At 55.3% G+C, this 9,856-nt stretch overlaps 1 long non-coding RNA gene across 2 annotated transcripts; it reads left to right on the forward strand.

Moving 5' to 3' along the window:
- The first annotated feature begins 3,686 nt into the window (after positions 1–3,686).
- LOC135289871 (uncharacterized) lies at positions 3,687–7,817 on the forward strand. 2 transcript variants are annotated; one of them, XR_010352602.1, is made up of 6 exons: positions 3,687–3,744; positions 3,999–4,186; positions 5,573–5,693; positions 6,264–6,828; positions 7,185–7,302; positions 7,523–7,817. It is a non-coding gene; the product is annotated as an uncharacterized LOC135289871 (long non-coding RNA). The 2 variants fall into 2 exon arrangements; XR_010352601.1 differs by having other exon boundaries at positions 3,743–4,186.
- The last annotated feature ends 2,039 nt before the right edge of the window (positions 7,818–9,856 follow it).

The following is a 9,856-nucleotide window of genomic DNA, read 5'->3' on the forward strand; positions in this document are numbered from 1 at the left end:
GAGAATGAAATCAGCTGTCCCCCAGCAGAAGCTCTGTCACGTTGCCTGTCCAGCACTGTCACAGCCGGGCTGCTCTCACAGCGCACTCGGAAGCCTCGTGGCCGCCAAAGGTGGAGGCTCCGCAGGATTTCCCAGTTCCCAGCCGTGGCTCTCCAGGGCTTGGCTGGGACAGCTTCCCCCAGCTGATGTGCCACTCTGGATGAAGGGGAAAGTATTGGGGCATCTGCTGATGTGTCTTTCTTAACCACTAGAGGCAACCTTTTGTAATAATGCTGGGGTGCATTGCTTGGCTTCTCCTTTTCTGACTCTCTCTTGCACTTTTGCATTGCAGTAAATGACACTATTCCTCCAGCTGGTGTCTGTGTCTGCATCTCCGACCCTCCCTACCATCAAAACAAACACACAGCCACTTTAGCACCAGACCTGCCTCTCTGCTAGCCCTTCTCTTGGAAAAATCCCTGATGCCCATCTCTGCAAATGAAATTCTCACTTGGCAACTTCCTTTTCTGCAGGCAGCTGAGAAAAGGAGCCACTCCCAGCTCTGGACACCTCTGGAAACCAGCTGCTTTCAGCAGTCACAGCCCTGAAATGTCAACCTCCTTCCTTAACCTGCCACTGGGAGCTCCCACCAAGAGGTCTTTTGTCCAAGGATGCCCACAGAAGAGCTCGAGGAGGGAGCAGTTTGGAACACAACTCCTCCAGAGTTTAAACCTGCCTTTATCTAATGAGCACACACCGACCTGTCCCAAAGGGAAAGCAGGCAGGAAAGAGAAGCTGCTCTCCCACAACAGCAAACTCTCTGCTTTCTTCTGTTCCAGCTGGAGAGTGGAAAACATGGGCTACACCTCAGTGTGGGAAGGAACCTGGGAATTGGCCTAATCTGGGAGCCTAGCAGTGGGAATTTTCCTAAAGACATGGAGAAGATTCTCTGGAAGCAAAAGATTATGGCAATATTTCTGCAGGGAAAAAAAAAAAAAAAAAAAACCAAAAAAAAAAAAAAACCCACAAAAAAAACCAAAACCAAAACCAAAACCAAAAAAAACCAAACCAAAACAAACAAACAAACAAAAAAAACCAAACAAACAAAAAACCCACAAAACAAAACAAAACAAAAAAAAACACACAAAAAAAACCCCTAAAAAAAACTAAAAAAAAAAAAAAAAAACTGAAGCATTTCAAGATTTCAAGAAGTTCCCAGACTGAAATTTATTCCCCAACATGACAGCCCCAATGTCTCTGTGGCACGTCAGGAAGCTCAGGAATGAACCTGCAGGCATGGATAAACATCATTGGTGTGCGTCCCCCAGAGCACAAGCAGCTCCCCAACAAGACTTCAAGGCTGAGGGACAAAGCTTCCCCCTTCAGCTCTCCACAGCAGCTCTAGGGAGTCTCTCTCCATTGCAAGGTCTCCTTTGTCAGTCTACAGTGACAAGAGCTGGCTGCAGGAGGCATTTGCATTGGAACTCTCCCCAGATGGGGGGAAGAAGAGGGGATTCCCGAGGAAAGAAAAGTGCAACACCATCTGGGAAGACACCAGCGTGAGTTCCCCACAACTCTAGGCCATTAATTGGTGCCCAAAAAGTAGGTAATAAAACAGTGCTCCATAGTGTGGGGTCCATAGGGCAGGTATTGGTTTGTTCATCACCACCAGTGACGGGGATAGCTCCACCACAAACTCACTCGCCCGTTATTCACACAGTACTAGTTTTACACTTTTTTTTTTTTTTACTTCATGGGCACATTAACTTTTCCTAACCTCACATTGTAGCATATTTTCTAATTACACGATTAAAAAGCCCTCGTGGCACACTTGCAGTTTCTGCACAAGGTGGTCATCACTCTCCTGCTGGTCATTCTGGATGAAGGCTCAGAAAGCTTCCTCGGGCTTGAACTTCTCACCTCTCATTTCTGCAGAGTCTACAAGATTGTCTGCTCAAACACCAAGTGGTTACCATTTGCAGTTAGCTTGTTCTGCTAAATTTGCTGGTTTCTGGAAAGCGCTTCATTCCCATCCCCTGTTACAAAGTAAATGCTTCTTTCAGCACAGCTACAGCTTTTAGCACAGCTCAAGCATTTCCTCATTGCCTTGGCACCAAAAAGAAGCGAAGCAGGAGGGGGAAAACCAGGGAGGGTGATGGGGCAACATTGTCTTATTGCCCAGGCATTACAATTCCTTGGGTAGAGTAATATCCATCCACGGGCCAGCACTTTAGCTTGGATGACAATGCTGACAAAATTGCTGCCCCTTCCTGCTGCTGTAGCTGACTCCAAATCACGAGAAATGTGCCAACTCTGCCAAAGACAGGCAGACATGGGAGATAAAAAGAGCCAGTCTGCTGAAAAGGAGACCAAATGAATGTTTTCTAATGCCCCCCTTTCATCCATTTCCCAGCCCAGACAGAGCAATGTCCTTCCTCCCTGTCACCGATGGTGACCCAGGCACGGGATGCAGCATGGGGACAGAGCCCGCCGCTGCTCTCAGTGCCCTGCCCTGCCCTTCCCTGCCCGCCTTGCCCGCCGAGTCCTGCCGTGCCGTGCCGTGCCGTGCGGAGCCCGGCCAGCGCCGGGAGCCGCCCCGCCCGCGCTGTGCCCGCAGCCCCGGCTCTGCCGCGCTCGTCCCCGCCAAGTCCGGCCCGCGCCGGGGCCGCGCCGGGCGCCAGCGCAGCGCCCCCCTCAGGCCGCGCGCCGCCGGCGCAGCCGCGGCCGTTGCGCCGCGGGCGTTGCGGCCACAGGCGGCGATCGCAGCCATGGCGGAGCTGCCGCTGCCCGCCGGGCTCAGCGCCAGCGCCTTCCCCGCCAAGCTGTGGCGCCTGCTGAACAGCCCCCGCATCCGCTCCGTGCGCTGGGACAGCCGGGCCCGGGGGCTGCTCGTCGACCGCTGCCTCTTCGAGCGGGAGCTGCTCAGCCCGGGCCCCGCCCCCGGGGGCGGTGGCGCTGGGGCGGGGCCGGTGCCGCGCCCCTTCAGGGCCACGCAGTTCCGCAGCTTCGTCCGGCAGCTGTACCGCTACGGCTTCCGCAAGGTGCCGGGCTGGCTGGGCGCGGCTGCGCCGGGCGATGCCGGGGGCTGGCTGCACTACAGCAGCCCCTGCTTCCGCCGCGACCGCCCCGACCTCCTGCTGCGCCTCAGGCGGCGGAGCGCGGCCGACAGGCGGCGGCCGGCGGCGGGCCGGGAGCGCCGCAGGCGCCCGCCCCGCGGCTCCCGGCAGCTCCCCGGGGCGCGGCCGCTGCCGGACGGGCGGCACGGGCGCGGCCGCTTCCAGCCGCTGCCCCGGGAGCGGCCGCCGCTGCCGCCCGGGCGCCCGCCCAGCGGCTTCCTGCTGCTGCAGCGGGAGCGGACGCTGCCGGACGGGCGGGAGCTGCGCAGCCCCCGGCCCGGCCGCCTCCAGCAGCGCCCCGGGGAGCGGCCGCTGCTCGCCCGGCGCCCGCCCTGCGGCTTCCACCTGCTGCACCGGGAGCGGCCGCTGCCGGCCCGGCGGGAGGGGCCGAGCCGCTTCCAGGAGCTCTACGGGGAGCGGCCGCTGCCCGCCGAGCGGGAGGTGCTTGGGATGCCGCCCTGCCGCTTGCTCGGGCTGCACGGGGAGCGGCCGCTGCTGCTCGGGCAGGAGGGGCCCCCCAGCCGCTTGCAAGAGCTCTACGGGGGGCAGCAGCCTCCGCTCGACCGGGAGGTGCTCCGGCTCCAGCCCTGCAGCTTCCAGCAGCTGCACAGGGAGCAGCAGCCCCAGCCCCCGGCTTTGGACCCACGAGGTAGGAAAACAGTTGTAGCCTTGTTTTTCTAAAATGTAATTAAAAGTGGCTGTTTGAAGTATTTTTCCACAAGGCTCTGTCATTCTCAGCCAGCAATTGTCAAGCCTATTAAGAGGGGGCACTTAAGAGGCCAAAAAATTCTCTGCCTTTTTTTTCCTGCTTCCTTCCTGTGATGTTTGATCTATAGCACCCGTAGAACTCTGTGTCCCAGAGCCACATTGTGGAGTGTGATCATTCTGTTTGGATTCTTGCAGCCACCCCAGGCACTTCAGTACCCAGTGCTCCACTTGGCCGTGCAGGTTGTACAGCACCAGTTGCCTCCAGGTCATCACAGAGCGCACCTGAGGAAGAGCAATGGCCACCAGCAGATCTGGGCCTTGCAGTCGAGCAAATGATTCGGGAGATCAGGAGGTCCCTGTCTGAAAGATCTCCCTCTGCTCAGGTAACTCCCTTGAATGGGAACCAAAGGGGCTGGGAGCTTTTGATCGTTGTTACATGGCTCAGAAGCAAAAGCTTCTTTAATTGAACTCATTTCAGTATTAATTAATCATTTAATTATTCTTAGTAAAGAAATAATTTTTAAAAGTCTCCCCCCCCCCTTAGTGAGGATGAGCATTGTGAGCCTGTGTTGGCCAAGTTTGAGTGCTCCTTTTCCTGGGAAGAATCCTTCCTACAGGTGCATTTGTAGCGAGGGCTAAGCTGCAGCTGGTGCTGCTGTGTGAGCCCTGCCGGGCGTGTGGGCGCTCCCAGAGCCGTGTGTGGGGCTGGGCTGGAGCTGCAGCTCTCTGTCCTTGTGCAGATTATTATGTGTGTTGGCCAAAGAATGTCTCTCTTTCTATTCATGTGCTGACCCAGTGCCTGCAGTACATTCATGATCGAGGCAGGGCAGACTCAAGGAGGGGAGTGGGATTTTTTGGATTTCCCAATATCATATTCTCAAGTAGCTTGTCTTTTTTCTTCTGTAAACTCACACATAGCAGCTTTCAGAAGCATTTTATTCCATAACAAAAGGAAACATTGCAGGCTCGCAACCATCTTTAGAATCTTTAGGATTCTGATGGAATCAGAATCGCAGAAGAGATGAATATTTTGGAACTGGTCCTAGTGAGAATATCTTTCTGCCCAAAGGTAATTTGCAGGTGCTTCATTGTGGACATTGACTTCCTCAGTGGAATAGGAACACTGTTTGGTTGTTTGGCTTTTCCTGTCTTTTGGGTTGTTTTTTTCCTGCCCTCCTGATTTACACATTTTTGCCACTGGTCATGAATGTGATCCTGGAAGTAGCCTAGCTGCATAAATGCTTACTTGGATCATACACATGGGGCAGCAGCAGAGGGCTCCGAAAAGCACCACGGTGTGATGGGTTGTCTGAGCGGCTGGGTGGGGCTGGTGGGACTCCCAGCCAGAAATGTGTGCCTTGCGTGTGGGTTTGCAGCACAGGGCAGGGCTGGGAGCGAGCTCTGCCCTTGCTGACAGCTGTGCTGGCAGCCAGGAGAGCCCCTGGCTTTCTGCTGGCTGGTTTCTCACAGCTCCTGAGATAAGCCAGGGTCAGAGAGTGAGGGCACCTCCCCCACATCCCCTCACTTGGTGTCTTCTGGTTTTCTGTGTTCATATTTTGTCCCAGAGATCATTTTGTAAGAGCTTCAGTTTCACCTTGGTCACCCAAATTCTGAGTTTAAGAGGCTTGTCATGTAAACCATGTGGGCAGTGTTCCCCCTGTGCTCCATGTCCTTTGGGAGTGGAGAAGGAGAGTTATTGTATCCCTGATGTGATTCCAGCAAAATAGTGAGTGATCTTTGGGTTCCCTTCTTTCTGTGCTTCTGCTCAGGACAATATTGGTGTTGCCCCTGAATCTTCAGGACGGGAGGCTGTGGACAGAGCTGCAGCAGAGGAAACTTCATCTGGCACCGAGAGCTGCAGGAGCAGTTCCCCAGAGCCTGAGGAGCCTGGTAAGGACAGAGCCCCCCTTGGTTTAGAAGGTGTGAGATGGCTGCTCTGAGCCTGCCTCTGGCAGCAAGGGAGATGAGTAGAGCTGAGTTCCTGTCTGCAGGGCTGGTGCTGCCTGGTGCCTTTAGTTCAAATCCTGCACTGGCACAACCTCCCCGAGCCCTGCCCTCCACGCTTCTCCAGAGGCTCTGACACTGAGTCCTCTGCTGTGGCAAGAGAGCAGGGAATAAATCTGACCTTGGGGCAGTTGTGTCACCAAGCTTGGTGTCCCAGTTTGGTTCATAACTCAGCTCCCAGCAGCCTTCAGCTTCAGCCACTTCAGTGAGGAATGGGGTCTCTCTGTCACTGAGCTTGAGACTTGCTGAGGCTTTATCAGGATACTTAAACACTTCACACAGTTAAGTTTTGAACACTTGGAAGGATCCCTGTTCTTTAAAGAGCAGGCTTCAAATTGCCAAGTGAGAGTTTGCCTTTCGGGCCATCTTTTACAGTCCCTGATAGAAGGACAATTGGTGCTCCAGGAACATTTGCACAAGGGCCAATATTGATTCAGTGTTCCCTTTGCTTCCCAGATCCCGTGTGACCGACCTCTCCAGAAGGGCTGCCCTATGTGGCAGGAAGAGACAGAGGGAGAGCCTGTGACCATCAGGCAGGTAGAATTCCTCTGTCTCTAGTTATATTTATAGATATGTATAGTTTATTTAGGTAGTGGTATTTATAGATTCATATAATTATTGTTAGAGAGCTGTACAGTTAATTATTTTTTTATTTTAGATATATATTGTTATAGCTTTAGATGTATTGTTGTGGTTATAGATGTGCCCAGTTGCTTTTATAATTGTGTCGTTAGTTACATTTACATATATACATTTGTAAATGCATATTTATATTTGTATATGGGGGTTTAGACGCATAGATTGGTATTTATATACACCTCTTTTTAACCTCTTGGCCTGTTCTACTTCCTCGCTCACCTCTTGCTTTTCCCCCTGTGCCCCCTGTGTCCCCTCTCCCTGGGCTGGGTCCGAGCTGGCGGCCGGGCCGGGCGCAGCAGCAGTTCCAGCCCCGAGTGTCCCTGGAGCGCTGGGAACTGCCGGTGGCCCCAGGCAGTGTCCCCTGAGGAGCTGCTGAAGGACGGTGAGACTGAGGGGGCTGAGGGGGCTGAGGGGGCGGTGGCGCTGAAGGGACGGTGACCCTGAGCTGCTGCAGGGGCTGAGGGCTGTGGGGCAGCCCAGGGCCATGGTGGCACTGAGGTGACAGGCAAGTGGCACAGGCTGAGGGGGTGGCGGGTCTAAGGGGACGGGATGGGTCAGAAGGGACTGAGAGGGGGGAGAGGACTGTGAGGGGCTGAAGAAGCTGAAGGGGGCTGGGGGTTTGCCGAGAGCATGGCGGGGCTGAGGGGATGGAGGGGCCAGCAGGGAGCACAGAGGGCTCCGCGACTGCAGCTCTGCCAGGCCTTGGAACCAATTCCAGAACCTCCACTTTGGCCACAGCTGTAATGAAGACCACGAGGAGAGCCAGAGACTGCCAGGAGCCAGCAGGGAGAAGCTGAGTGCCAGCAGCAGGAGCAGTGAGCGGGGCCCTGCTGCTGCCAGCCTGGAGAGAGCCCGGGTGAGGCCCCAGGGCCGGGGAGGCAGGGTGGGGCTGAGGCTGGCGTGGGTGCTCACCACAGCCCGGCCCGCTCGGCTGCTTTCTCTTTCTGACCCTCCTGGGGAGGCTCTGACATTTCCTCTTCCCTGATGGAAGTGCAGCTGCTGCCAAGGGAAACGTCCCCATAGTGACTCAGTGTTCCCTTTGCTTCCCACATGTCCCATCTGCTGTCCCTGTCCAGGAGATCTGCCAAACTTCATCTGCAGGATCAGAACAACTGGTGTCTTTTGGCCACCCAAAGTGGGTGTTCCCACTGAAGATGGGACCACCTGCAGAGCAGAGGGGACCAGCTGCAGCTCCAGGCCCAGCTCTTGCTGCTCACAGCTGAGCCTGTGGCAAGCTCCAGGAGCTCCTGCCATCTCCCTCCCTGTTGGCAGCTCTCTCCCTCCAGACCCCAGGCCCTGCCCATCCACGTTTTTCCCTCCCAGTTCACCCCTTTGCTTTGCCTTCCCTCATTAAACAGTTTGTCTTTTTCATTTGACTCGTGGATCTGTCCATGGAGCTGAAGGAGCAGAAATCCTGAGCCTGGGGACACGCAGGGCCCTGCTGCCGTTCTCTTCCATGCCATCGTCTGTGCACAGGCAGAGAGGAACAAGGGCAGCTCAGGCTGCAAAGGTCCCTGTCCTGCTGCTCCAGTTGCACAGCACTGTGGAGTTGAAGATTGTGTTGAGCACACTGAAGGGAACAAGGATCCTGGGTTTTAGGAAAGCCAGCTTGAGTATGCTCTTCCATGGCAAACATCCACCAAGGGCAGAGGAGCTTGCCATGCTGGAAGTTCTCCCCAAGAGCTTCCTGAAAGCACAGCAATGCTCCATGCATACACAGGGAGAGGAAGAGGGCAGAACCAGAGAGCATGGTGGCCTAACAGTGAGCTCTGGGTGTGCCTCAAAGCAAATGAAGCAGCAGCAGCAGCAGCAGTGCAGTGGCTGTGACTCAGAGGCGCGAGCGTCCCAGTGGCTGCAGTGCTGTCAGGCAGTGCCTGCAGGCTGGGTGCGCTTCTGGCAGCTCTGCTCTCCCCACAAGTGAGGAATCGCAGCCCCTGTCTCAGGCCCAGTCAGAAAGCCAACCAAGTGAGACCAGAGGCAGGGGCCCCTTCCCAGCTGTCTTGGGCATGGCTGCACAGCCGCTGCGTCTTCCTGTGCCCGTGTTTGGGGTGTGCTGAGCCCAGAGCCGGCCAGCTTGTGCTCTGCTGTGCCAGGAGCGTTCTGGGCGGGCAGGAGAAGTGCTGCGTGCACAGCGCAGCGTCCTGCAAGGGGCTGACCAGAGCCTCCTGCGGGAACAGGGCTCCGCTCCCTGGCTGGGAACAGCCTGGTTTTGCTGCCGTGAGCGCAGGCAGGAGTTCAGGCACGTGCAGAGGCAGCGGGCAGCTCGTGTTTGTAGGGGCCCGGGGCTGCGCGCCCAAAGCGACACGTGGGCGTGGGGAAGGAAGTGACACAGAGCTGGGGGAAGGAAGATGAGCTCGAGCTGGAGTGCCTGTGCTGCAAGGAGCAGAAGGAATTCAGCCTTGCCAGGGTTTCTGAAGTGTGTGTTGGTGCTCCCTGGGAAATGCAGACATTTGGGGAAGTGTCTTTGGAGGAGAGGAGCTTGATTCTCAAGGCAACTGCTTCCCCAGGAGCCCCCAGTGAGGTAGGTGCAATTACAATCTGCACCCCAGCTCATGCTCAGTATTTACTACAATCTTAAATAACAATAAAGTCAAACACAGCAGATGACTGATGTTCCTACCTTCTGCTTCCCAAACACAGCCAAGGGTGGCAGCAGCTACAGCTCCATTCTCCTGTGCTCACAGCACAGCGCAGCTGTTCCAGCCACACCAGCACGGGACTGGCCGCAGGTTGTACAGCCCGTGCCTGGGCCAGGAGCAGAGCGCGTTTCCTCTCAGGTAAGGGGAGCCCCGCGCTCTTCCACAGGAGAATGAATGTGAAGAATGCCAGAGCAAATTGAAGTCTCTTCAGCCTAGTGAAGATGAAATCTGCTTCTGTCCTTGTATAGAGCTATGGGTTTGTTTACGTGGCTTCTCCTTCCCTTTCCTGCCTGGGCTTTCTCACCTGCAGTTTTCAGTAGAAAAGTGAAGCCATAGGTGGAATAAATAGACTCCACAACCTGATGTAGTTATGAAGTGGGTCTGTATTGTCAGCACCCGGCACAAGCGAGATAGTTCTCCTGGAAACTTGTGCCTTGAGCCCTGGTCTGAGCCCCATCTTTTATTCACAAAGGTGCTCCATATAGGTGACATTGCTCAACCTTTTCATGCATATTCAACCCCTGGCCCTGCCTGTCCTCGCCTGGCATGATAATTAGATCCACGCCCTTCTGAGCATGCCTTGTTCATGGTGGGGGTTACATAGGAGTCTTTGGTGGTCTCTGAGGCCGAAGATTGTGGTCATCCTAATGGCTGAACTTTTCAACTTTTCTCCTTTGCGCGTGTGCTTTGGTATCTTGGTGCTTATCTGAGTACATCTGTTGGTCTTGATGTGCTTGGAGACAGAGGAGCCCCTTTATCTGGGTTTCTGCA

This window comes from Passer domesticus, chromosome Z (assembly GCF_036417665.1).
Source record: "Passer domesticus isolate bPasDom1 chromosome Z, bPasDom1.hap1, whole genome shotgun sequence".
In the NCBI taxonomy this organism is placed as follows: Eukaryota; Metazoa; Chordata; class Aves; order Passeriformes; family Passeridae; genus Passer; species Passer domesticus.